Here is a 12,154-nt window from a genome sequence, read left to right as displayed (position 1 = left end):
CCAGCTTCCAGCCACTCTATCATCACCATCTCTCTCTAAAAATTCAAAATGTTCACTCTCTCTCTCTAAAAAAAACTCTACCAAATCATCCAAAAAAAATTCCACTAAATCACAAGTAAGTTATCACTTATGCTATTGAGATAAATTTTAGTTAGTATATATGTTTATAATTTTTTTTGAAGGAATATGTTTATAATTTTAGTTGTAGTTTAATTTTTAAATTTTGAATTTTTATTTTTAATATAGTTATGTTGTAGATCTGAAATGCTATTAACACATATTATGAATACTTGTTATAATGGAGTTATATTGCTTAAATTTATATTTTTTTTCGAATTTTATAAATTTTTTAGGGTTTGATTTTTTTATTTTTAATATAGTTATGTTGTAGATTTGAAATGCTATTAACAAATATTATGAATACTTGTTATAATGGAGTTATATTGCTTAAATTTATATTTTTTACGAATTTTATAAATTTTTTAGGGTTTATTTAGGATTTTTAGGGTTTATGTAAAATTTTCACTACAAGTGTTTGAATGAGTTTTTCAATGATTATTTTTAATTTCTAATTATGTAGATTTAAAACAATGGCCAGGTGGATCAACGTTCATGCACAATTCAACGGCGGAGAACCTCAGAAGTTGAAGGTTCGGTGTCTTGATGTAACGTTAAGAGGTCTCAAGGATGAACTGAATGAATTCAACCAGTGAGTTAACCCCGGAGACACAAGGAGGGTGGAATACGTTCGATATAAACGTCCAAAGCTCGACGATGGGAGAGTATCATTCAGTTGGGTGGAATTAAAGAACGACGAAAACGTGACGAGCATGTTTTGGGAGCACAACATGTTCTAGTGGATCGATATGAGGGTAACGTTGCTGAGATCAACTGAAGATATCATGAAGAGTCTGATTCCGCCAGAAGATCGTGATTAGGAAGGGAAATGCACCTTCCTACTACAACAATTGTCTTCCTCTGGATGGGGTAATTCAAACTTGTTAAACGATAGGACTCCAACATTCGACCGGCATTCCCATTGTTCCTTTCAAAATATTAAATTCTTGTTAGGTTGGTTTAAATGAAGATATTGAAGTGTCAAGGAATGGACCTCATTCTTTTGACACTTGAATACCGTCATTTAAACCAAACCTAACAAAAATTTAATCTTTTGAATGGAACAATGGGAATGCCAGTCGAATGTTGGAGTCCTGCTGCTTAGCAAGTTTGAATTTACCCCATTCAGAGGTAAGACAATTGTTGTAGTTGGAAGATGCATTCCCGAATGTAATGTAATGTAATGAATTTACCACTTTTTGAATTTATTTATTCATTAAGCAATTTTTATTCGAATTCACGTTAGACTTAATTAGTCTTTATTCGAATACGCAATCGAGTTTAATCGAGATTATTCAATACGTGAGTTTAATCGAAATTATTCAATACGTGATCGAGTTTAATTGAAATTATTCAATACTTGAGTTTAATCGAAATTATTCAATACGTGAGTTTAATCGAAATTATTCAAAACGCGATCGAGTTTAATCGAAATTATTCAATACGTGAGTTTAATCGAAATTATTCAATACGCAATTTTATTCAAAGTACCATACTGTCAAGCAAAATGTAGCAAAATGCGCACGGCATATAAAAAAACATAAAAAAATATCCAAAACAATTAAGCAAAATAAGATCCAAAACATAAAAAACAATTACATTCAATCGTCACACAAGTCAATCGAGTTGTCCTCGACGGTCCCTGTGGCACCTGCTTTTGATTGAGGACCAAAATAGCATGTCCTCCCGCTCCTCCTCAACCTCGAGTGATTGTACACCAGCACCTTCGAATCCTTCTTTTTGAAGGAACCATCACGTGTGATTCCGTGCCATGTCATAGGCGATTTTTCTTTCTTCTTGTCATCACCCTCCTTTTTGTTCAACTCAATGTTTCCCTGATTCTAAGACATATCTACATAAACAAATTGGCGATCAAATTCATAACAACCCTAAACTAATCGTAACGATTATCCAACAATTCATCATAACCTAAACTAATCCTAAAAATTCTACCATAATTTCCTAACAATTCTACAACAATATGTCAATTTATTTGAAATATCCATTAAACCTAAACCTAAACAATTCTAACAACAATTCTAACCTAAACATAAACCTAACAATTCTAACAACCTAAACTATCATAACATCATAAAATCAATAAAACCTATGTAATCGCAATTTACCCAAAAAAAACTAACAAATCAATCACAAAATAGCAATGTAATAGGATGGTAACAACTTACTTGATTCTGTGAGCGAAAAATTGGGAGATTTGGCACCTCTTTAACTTCAATCCGCAACAATGGAGTTTTGGAAACTCCTATGTCTGTTCTGTTCTTATAACAGAACGCAGCGGCAGTTAACTACCGCTGGGGACTTTTGGGTAATTTTCTTGTGTCATTGTGAACTTATGTATGTCAGAAAAGCAATTTTCATAAAAAAAAAAAACCACAATTGTATCTTTTTGGCCCAATCCAATTTAAAATGGATCGGACTGGACTGACCCACTAGGCTTCTGGCTGGATCATTTAAATATTAAATATTATAAAAAATACAATTTTTGTTAAAAAAGATAAATTTTGTCCCGCTCTATTTATATATTTTTTGTTCAAATAAATGTTCTAAGTTACCCTGTTCAATAAAAGGTTCATAAACCTAGTGACATACAGTACTTTTAATTTATTCAAAAAAATATAATACTTTTAATTAATGCATTTTTATTTATGTGATATGAATTTTGCATTGATTTGTGTATGATCTTATGAGCATATTGTTGATCAATTTTTTTGTTTATCTAGGTTGTTTTTTCTTTTAGGCTTTGTTTTGGAGGGAAGGGGAGGGGAGGGATTTGGGGGAAAAGAAAAAGGAAGGAGCAAATAGAAGAATTAAAAGAGTTTGAGAATTGAGGGTTTTAGAGGGTTCACTTTTCTTTATAATACAAAACCACAATAATTTGAGGGAACTCAAAAATTTATTGGAAGAAGATTTTGAAGGGTTTATATGAATTCTTCAAATTCAAACTATGTTTATAAGAATATAATAAACAAACAATAGTAGCAATACATTATATTTCCAAACAAATGTAATTAGTGGACAATTAATGTGTATGCATGTTGACTTAAATTCTTTTAGGACCTAAAACTTGATATTCCAATTTTGATATATAAATATAGGGTCTTGTTAACCAGTGTCCTAAAGGCAATGGTTAAAGAATCCATAAGTAGAAATTTTGTCTTGGAAATGTAAGCTGTTACAATTGACTAAGTAATAATTACATTACTTTTTTATTAAAAACTTACTTATTTTGGTTGCTTAATCAATATCCTTGGAACACTGGTTAGCATTCTCCATAAATATAATAACATCATTTAATAGTTTTTTTTTTTTACTACAACGCTATTAAAGAAACAACATAGAGACCTATTATAGCGCTTTTGAGTCCAGCACTATTATAAGGTGCTAACAAAAGGGGTTAGATAAAACTTTTAAAAAAAAATGCTATTACAGGGATACCCTTTTTTTAGTGCTTTTGTGAAAGCGCTATTTATATGTTTGTATGTCCAAATAAGCAAAAAAAAAAAACAAAAATATCCAAATAAGAAAATAACTTGCAAAATATATCATTTCGCTACCCATCATACATTCTGAACCTGAAAACCCTTCTTCTAACTCACCCCCTATAGATTATTGATAGAAATTTAGCAAGTGTACTAAAAACTATTGAAGTAATACAATTAAGTTCGTTTTCACGAGGATCATGTTAATCTTAATTAAACAATAGCGTTATGAAATAGGATGTGTAAAGTTTATTTTAGTGCCCGAGGCAGAAGGTTTGTTGTGCATAAAAAGTAAATAGCATAAAATAAAGTTGTTTAAAAAAGATAGAGAGAGATGAGACTAGGTCTTTTGAATCCTCTGAGTTCCCCTAATTGGTACACTGCACTATTTCTCATGAATATTTCTCTAGTTTTACGATGATTAACTAAAATAGCCCTAATCAATCCATTGACTTAGGACCATCTTCTCATATTACAGTCCCTAATTCCTTAAGTGATCTAATATTCTTTGAAGGTTTGAATAACGTTAACCTAATATCTCAAATAAACGATTATCCATTCCTAGACTAATCCTGTTTATTTGAACAATTCAATTAGGTCTAAGTTGAAAGTTATGGTCAGTAGTCATTCATTCTCACGAAATCATGTATATATTTGATCAGGATATAAAAAGCATTAAGAACAATTGAATTGAATAAAACTAGATTGATATTCACAATGATAGAGTTTCAAAGCAACATGGTTCAATTAGGGTTACATCAGAATCATCTCAGACCTAATCTCTAAGAGATTTAGCTACACATGGTAACTAAACAAGATATAAAAGATAAAAACATACCCTAGAAAATCAAGGAGAAGATAGATTCTCTCCCGAAGCTCCAAAGTAGCCTTCCTCTTGAACTGCTTCAGTTCTGAACGAGAAATTCTAGATGAGGAAGGCTGGTATTTATGGTGAGAGTTTCCACCTGGGTTTGGGCTAAAAGTGCAGGTTTTACCCAAAATAATAACAGGAAAAGAGAAATGTGCCTTGAGTTTCTATATGTGCTAGGCACATTGTTCACGTGCTAGGCACATTCGTCATATGCTAGGCGCATTGGTCATGTGCAAGGCACATTTTTCATGTGCTAGGCGCATGAGATCTTTCATGGGCCCAAATTCTCCGTCATTTTAGGTCTTCGTCTTCAAATAACTTGCCTCAGGACCAGGGAACAAAATTCCTCCCTGTTGTAAGTCTTCTGAGGCCTCTTGAATCTTCATTCTTGCCTTCCCAAGGTCTTGACAATTCTTCAGTTTTTCTTGCTTTTCTTGCTATTTAAGCTTGCTTGTGAACTCCAAATATCATGAATTTACATTAATTGCTCCCTTATTATAAAAGTTAAACTTGCCATGCTGGCAGTTAGCCCTAATCAGTCAAGATTTTCCCCTCTTTCGCCCACATTAATTGCTCCCTCAACTACTAACTACCCACTAAACCCTCATGCATTAAAGTTGACCTTTTAATTACCTCTTTGAACTTCAAATGATTTTCAAACTAACCAATCAACATCCTTTGGTTACACACATAAACATGCATCAATCTCCACCTATCCCTCTATAAAAAACATTTTGTACCTGCACTTCTTCCACATTTCAAAATTTTGTACGTGTAGCAACAATATATGATGGCAGTCAATTATTCGCTATTTTTAGTGTCATTTTCATCACATTTTGGAGTTCACAAGGCAACTTAAGCAGCAAGAAAGCAGAAAAACTGAAGAATATGCAAAGATTCAAAACGTGTCACGATTTGTTAAAAACGTGTCACGATGGCTAAAACGTGACACGATTATGGAAACCCTAATTTTGGTGGTTTGTTGCACAAGACAGAAACGTGTCACGATTTACTTAAATCGTGCCACGATTTTAAGAGCAGATGTTGCCTATTTAAGCTGAAGACTATTCTGAAAACAGGGGTTACAAATTCTGGAGAGAGAAAGTGCGATTTGCAGACCTGGAGACTGAAGAACGGGGCGATTTCCTCCATTCTTTACCAGTTTATGTATGTTTTAATTCTTTCATTGATTATGCTATTTAAAACTCAATTATGAGTAGCTAAATCTCTTAGAGATTAGGTCTGAGATGATTCTTTGTAACCCTAATTGATACATGATGCTGTGAAACTCTATTTATTGTGAATGACAATCTAGTTTTTATTCAATTCAATTGTTCATAATGCTTTTTATATTCTGATCAAATATAAACATGAATTAGTGAGAACGAATGACTACTGACCCTAGCTTTCGACTTAGACCTAATTGAATTGTTCTAATAAACATGGTTAGTCTAGGAATGGATAATCGTTTGTTAGTGATATTAGGTTAACGTGCTTAAACCTTCAAATATTATTAGACCACCTAAGGGATTAGGGGTTGTAGTGTGAGAAGAGGGTCCTAAGTCAAGGGATTGATTAGGACTATTTTGTTAACTATCGTGGAACTAGAAAATCATTCATAAGAATAAGTGCAGTATACCAATTAGGGGAACATAGATGATTCGAAAGACCTGATCTCATCTCTCTATTATTTTCTAACCAAATCTTTATTTTATGTTATTTAATTTTATGCAATCAAATCTACTGCCTAGTGGCAAACCAAAAATAACTTTTACGCATCCTAAATATTTTACCTTATTGCTGAATTGAGATTAACACAGTCCTCGTGGGATCGATATTTTTACTACTTCGATAGTATTTGGTGCACTTGCCAAACGTCTATCAAGTTTTTGGCGCCGTTGCCGGGGACTGTTGAGTCATTTCAATTTGGTAATTACGTTATTATTTAGGATTTCTGTCTTTTATATTTTTGTATATATATATATATATATATATATATATTAAAAAAAATAAAAAATAAAATATTATGCTCTTCGTTTTCTTCTCATTGTACTGTGCTACTGAAAAGTTTATCCAAGTTTTGCAGCTATGATAGACAGGGTACTCCTCTATGACACAGAAGAGATTGCTAAGTTGCAGTATGAAAAATATATGTTATGTTTTAAGATCAAAATTTTGGACAACAAAATCTCGAGTTGTGGTCATTATGAGGCGAATCAACCAGGTAGTGATGGTGAAGGGAAGAAAGAGGTGATCAACATCGATTACAATACTCAACTTCAGAATATTTTAGATGATTTCTTGGTGTCAAATCAAGTTTCATTTGAGAAGTTTGATCTTAAGTGTGGTGATCTTGTTGAGAAAGCACATAAGTCTCATAGGAAATTGGTTCAGATGAAGAGTGAGTGTCACAAGGTTGTGGTGGAAGAAAAACCCATAGTAATGAGTGTTGATATTTTCCCAAAGTCTGGACCAACGGAGGTTAAGGAAATCACTCGTGTGCAGATGGATGCACGTCCTTCTCTACGGTGGGAGAGCTTAAATTCCAAAGGTTTAACGGTGAGAGCATGGGAGCATCTACTTCTTTGCTACAAATTCATGGAATTCCTACCAAACAAGAGGAAGAAGAAGGATGATATATTCTTTCTATCATATTTTCCACCCTAACATTGGTTGAAGCGTCAAGCTCAATGACGTAAAAGAAAGCGCTTGGTGGGAGGCAACCCATCCTTTTTATTATGTCTTTATTTTCAGTATTTTATTTTTTTTTTTATTTTTTTTTGTCGAGTCAGACAATTGTCAGTATGTTTGAATAACTCAGTTGTATCCCCCTGTTATGTGATTGAATCTGAACTTGTTTATTATTGATGAATTTGCTTGTTTGTTGACTTTTTACAGTTTAGTAACAAATAGTTGTTCAAGTGGTATTCCAAAAGTTCAAAAGGAGGAGTGACTTGGTATTTCAAAGGCGAAGTGTACGGCAGTTAAAGATAGGTAGTCACAACTCCCAGATATCATAACTGTAAGGTTCATGGCCAAATTTTATTTTCCCAATTTACTTATATAGAGTGTTCCATGCTTTTACATTTCTAGAACTTGCATTGTTTCTCTACTGTTGATTGATCTTTGTCATTAGCACACTGAGGCAAAAGTGCTTGGTCCTGTGAGCCTTTTGAAGCCTACCCTGATTTTAATTGTTATATTCTATCCTTTTCTTAACCAATTTGAGCCGGTAGGATTAGAACTTTTTGTTCGATGACAAACTACATTACAAGCTTAGAGACTTTTAGGACTTGTCCCATATTGCTTTTCTGAGTTAGGCATTGTAGAATGTTGCTAAATAATTAAGTTTGGGGTTGCTATTGGAATTTGCAACCAACTAAGTTTGGGGCTGGGGGTACTAGAGAACAAAGAACATTATCATGAAAAATACACACATAAATGGTGTATCAAAAAAAAAAAAAAAAGAATAGAATGAAAAAAGGACAAAACATTGAAAATCCGAGTAACTTTAAACTCAATTGTCCCAATAGTTACAAGTGTTCTCTAGTACCTTTGCAATAATTGTTGTTCCATAAGGTGAATGAATGATGGATTGAATTTGTGCTTTAAACTTCCGTAGGAATGCCTAACTCAAATTTTGTGTAGCCTACTTATCCAAATATTATCCCATCTTCACCTAAGCCTCGTTATAACCCTTAAAGACCTCAAAGTGTGCATTGACATTGATTTTGATTGACGTTTAGAAACTTTTCAAGCGTATGGCAATATGTAAATTGCATGTCGACTATGTGTGAACCCTTTTCATATTGTTGCGTGGAGTTGTGAATTGGTGGATGCGTACAAGTCAAACTAGCTCATCTTTAGCTAGTAAGGTGTTGAACTTTTGGGCACTATCGCTTGATCAGGTAATTGTTATTTTACTGTCGATTGTCAATATTGCAAGTAGATTCCTTGAGGACAAGGAATGGTTCAAGTTTGGGGCTGTGATGACAGTCAATTATTCGCTATTTTTAGTGTCATTTTCATCACATTTTGGAGTTCACAAGGCAACTTAAGCAGCAAGAAAGCAGAAAAACTGAAGAATATGCAAAGATTCAAAACGTGTCACGATTTGTTAAAAACGTGCCACGATTCCACAAAACAGAAAGCATTGTTTCGACATTGAGGAAAACGTGTCACGATGGCTAAAACGTGACACGATTATGGAAACCCTAATTTTGGTGGTTTGTTGCACAAGATAGAAACGTGTCACGATTTACTTAAATTGTGCCACGATTTTAGGAGCAGATGTTGCCTATTTAAGCAGAAGACTATTCTGAAAACAGGGGTTACGAATTCTGGAGAGAGAAAGTGCGATTTGCAGACCTGGAGACTGAAGAACGGGGCGATTTCCTCCATTCTTTACCAGTTTATGTATGTTTTAATTCTTTCATTGATTATGCTATTTAAAACTCAATTATGAGTAGCTAAATCTCTTAGAGATTAGGTCTGAGATGATTCTTTGTAACCCTAATTGATACATGATGCTGTGAAACTCTATTTATTGTGAATGACAATCTAGTTTTTATTCAATTCAATTGTTCATAATGCTTTTTATATTCTGATCAAATATAAACATGAATTAGTGAGAACGAATGACTACTGACCCTAGCTTTCGACTTGGACCTAATTGAATTGTTCTAATAAACATGGTTAGTCTAGGAATGGATAATCGTTTGTTAGTGATATTAGGTTAACGTGCTTAAACCTTCAAATATTATTAGACCACCTAAGGGATTAGGGGTTGTAGTGTGAGAAGAGGGTCCTAAGTCAAGGGATTGATTAGGACTATTTTGTTAACTATCGTGGAACTAGAAAATCATTCATAAGAATAAGTGCAGTATACCAATTAGGGGAACATAGATGATTCGAAAGACCTGATCTCATCTCTCTATTATTTTCTAACCAAATATTTATTTTATGTTATTTAATTTTATGCAATCAAATCTACTGCCTAGTGGCAAACCAAAAATAACTTTTACGCATCCTAAATATTTTACCTTATTGCTGAATTGAGATTAACACAGTTCTCGTGGGATCGATATTTTTACTACATCGATAGTATTTGGTGCACTTGCCAAACGTCTATCAATATACTTAAACTATGAAACGTCATTCTCTAACCCTATTGGTGTTGCACTGCTAGAAAGGTACTTCATGATCAAACTTATAAAATTCATGCATGTTTAATAATGTTTCATACATTAACACTCATGGCTCCTTTTATTTCTTCTTGTTTTTGCAGCTCCATTGGATCCAAATCTAATCACTAATTTGGACAAATTTGTCAACAAATTACGAATTCAATACATAAATATTGACATCGAGTTTCATGTCATCGATGTGAGTGTGCAACCATGTCTTCATTGTTGCTATTTCGATAAAATCTTTGTGTTAATGTGGTACTGATTTCATCATATGTTTTGTAGGGTGTTGTTATGTTGCTAAAAATGTTTGTTGCTGATTTTGGTGATCAACTTGTTTATTATGCTACTTTGGTTGATCCCAACAATAATCAATTTGAGACTTTGGCTGAAAGGATCAATGGTATATTGTGTACTTTAGAACCAAATTTTATGTAATTCGTGACTTTTATGATGTTTGCTAGAGTGGTTCCTTGGTTTAGGTGTTTACGGGTGCAGGACAGTTTGGACTTAATGTCATTAATCGAGTTCGACGTGTGGTGGATCCACCTTTTTTCTTCCTCCTATGAAGTTTGAAATTGAAAAAGCTAATGTGCCACTATGTTTATGAAGGTGTTTCAATCTCTACTAAAATTCTCACATTCCACCATGATGAGTTAAATTTTCTAATCACTACTGAGATGAACTTGACTGAATATGATGTGTATTATGGATTTCTGGTATGTTATTTCATTATTCTTTAATGGATTTTGGTGACTTGCTTATTATTTACTTGATTGATTATTGGTTGACTGTGTTCATATACATTTTGTGTTGTGCATATGCTGAGATATAAGGGCTTTTTTGACATGACTGTTGGTAAGAATACCACTTAATTGACTATGATTGACGATTATGGAAACAAGTGGAGCTGCATAACTGTTTTTGGAACTTGGCCATATCATCACGTCAAAATAGGAGAAGGTTGGAAACGCATGGTGCTTGCGCGCAGGCTTCAAGTTGGTGCAATGGTTAGAATCAGATTTCCACATGCTGGCAAGAATGACACTGTCTACATTAAAGTCAAGCGTCCAAATGTTGTTTTGAGTCTGCTATTATTGTTGTTTTGTTTGGTAGTGTTTAATTTTCTTTTTATTTTGGCCGAATAATAGTTGAATCTATCGGTCATTTGTAAAAACTTGATCAAATGTCAAGTAATTTTTTTCCATGTACTTCTTTCCGAGATTAATGAAAAATCCATATTTTTGTTTGTGATTTGTTAAGAGTTATATCAATCCTAATCAGTCCATTTAGCAGTAGCATTGTGGGAACGCATAATGAGTTTGTTTGATTATAGAAGTCACATATTTTGTAAACTACGGCACCATAAAATCAAGTTTTTTTTTATGCAGAACAAATACTTAGAAGAAAAATAGATACACTCAATTAAATCCGTATTTTTGTTTGTGATTTGTTAGAGTTATATCAATCATAATCAGTCCATTTAGCAGTAGCATTGTGGGAAAGCATAATGAGTTTGTTTGATGACAGAAGTCGCTATTTTCTAAACTACGACACCATAAAATCAAGTCTTTTAATGCAGAACAAACACTTTTCAAAAAATAAAATAAAAGATACACTCAATTAAATCCCTATTTTTGTTTGTGATTTGTTAGAGTTATATCAATCCTAATCAGTCCATTTAGCAGCAGCATTGTGGGAAAGCATAATGAGTTTGTTTGATGACAAAAGTCGCACCTATTGAGTTATTTTCTAAACTACGGCACCATAAGATCAAGTTTTTTATCTTCCTAATGAATCAAACACTTTTTCATGGCATAAAAAGTGTCTGTTAATAAAGTAGATATGACTCCAAGTTAAAGCCATCCTATACTAGTGAAAACATACTGTCAAGTTAGAAATAACTGTTTAAGATTTATCTACTTTGGTGATATTTGTTTTATCTTGGTTTTCGGGTGTCAAACATTGATTACGTTTGAACCTTTTTAACCGGTGATATCTCATTTTTTCTTGGGAAGGGAAAAAGTAAGCAAAACCCTTGAGAATCGAGGTCCGGGAGTTGTTTTCGCTACGGGAAGGTGTTAGGCACCCATAACGACTATAGTATCCTATAGGAACCGTCTTTACTTTCTACGCGCGCGCTTTATTTTTAAATGCTATTTAAAAGTGATATTTACACCTAAGAGTTTACTAAGTGAAGAATTGGAGGGAGAATAATGTGTTTGAATTTTTATTTTATTTGAATTGAAGGAATTTTGATTCCTTGCCTACGTACCCGTTTAAGGGATCAAATCCACCGTAGTTCTCTTCCAAAAAATGTTTTTGTTTTTATTGGTTGATTTTAAGTTTGAAAATTGGAATTTTGAAGAATGAGAGAGAGAGGCCTTAAAGGCATGAGAGTTTAAGAAAGGGTGAGGTTTGATTAGTTATTTCGTAAAGGAAAGTCAAAGTATGATTAAGATTCATTGAAATTTGATTAA

The sequence above is a fragment of the Medicago sativa genome, chromosome 5, assembly GCF_051527215.1.
Source record: "Medicago sativa cultivar Bolivia chromosome 5, Bolivia_mono, whole genome shotgun sequence".
Taxonomy (NCBI): Eukaryota; Viridiplantae; Streptophyta; class Magnoliopsida; order Fabales; family Fabaceae; genus Medicago; species Medicago sativa.
This window is presented reverse-complemented; position numbering follows the sequence as displayed.